This window comes from Palaemon carinicauda, chromosome 29 (assembly GCF_036898095.1).
Source record: "Palaemon carinicauda isolate YSFRI2023 chromosome 29, ASM3689809v2, whole genome shotgun sequence".
Classification (NCBI taxonomy): domain Eukaryota; kingdom Metazoa; phylum Arthropoda; class Malacostraca; order Decapoda; family Palaemonidae; genus Palaemon; species Palaemon carinicauda.
Window position 1 is genome coordinate 68484939 of NC_090753.1, and position 1162 is coordinate 68486100.

Consider the following 1162-nt stretch of genomic DNA (forward strand, 5'->3'; position numbering starts at 1 on the left):
TTCACTAAGTGAGTTTGGAATGGTTTTATGCAAAACCCTTGTTACTTGTTTTAAGTATATTGTTTAAAGGTTTAAAGGCCGCTCATGAATGGCAGAGGCAAAGGACAGTGACATTGCCCTATCAAGCAGGACAATGCCCTAGAGACTGACCATATTATTATTATTAGCTAATTTACAACCCCAGTTGGAAAAGCAAGATTCTATAAGCCCAATGGCTCCAACAGGGAAAAATAGAGCCCAGTGAGGAAAGGAAATAGGGAAATAAATAAACGATATAAGAAGTAATGAACAATTGAAATAAAATATTTTAAAAACACTAACAACGTTAAAACAGATAATATATATATATATATATATATATATATATATATATATATATATATATATATATATATATATATATATATATATATATATATACATATATATATATATATATATATATATATTATATATATATATATATATATATATATATATATATATATATATATATATATATATATACATATATATATATATATATATATATATATATATATATATATATATATATATATATATATATATATATATATATACTTTAAAAAACTTATTTCAGTCTGTTCAACATAAAAACATCTGCTGCAAGTTTGAACTTATGAAGCTCTACTGATTCATTCGGATTAGGAAGATCATTCCACAACCTTGCTCTCCTTGGTCCTACCTTGGGTGGAGAAATGCAGCTGCTTCTAGTCCACTGCAGGACAAAGGCCTCAGACGTCATTATTCATGTCTGAGGTGTAGCCATTTCATCACCTAATGAGTTCGGATTGTTGATGGCGGGAAATTCTAGTCTGATCTCTAACAGCAAACCAACCTAGTATGGATGACCCTGTCTATAGTCAATTCTTTTGAGTGAGGCAGATTTGCACCGACTCGCAGGGGTGCCCTTTTAGCTTGGAAAAGTTTCCAGATCGCTAATTGGCTGCACAAGATAATTCTAACCAATCAGAGAGCAGGAAACTTTTCCGAGCTAAAAGGGCACCGCTGCGAGTCGGTGCAAATACGCCTCATTAAAATGAATTGACTATAGTACAGTTTTACTGATCGTGGCGATACACAAAACCTTATACCACGTTGAGGTATTTCAACTCAGAAAGAGTTGTTTATTAAACCTTTA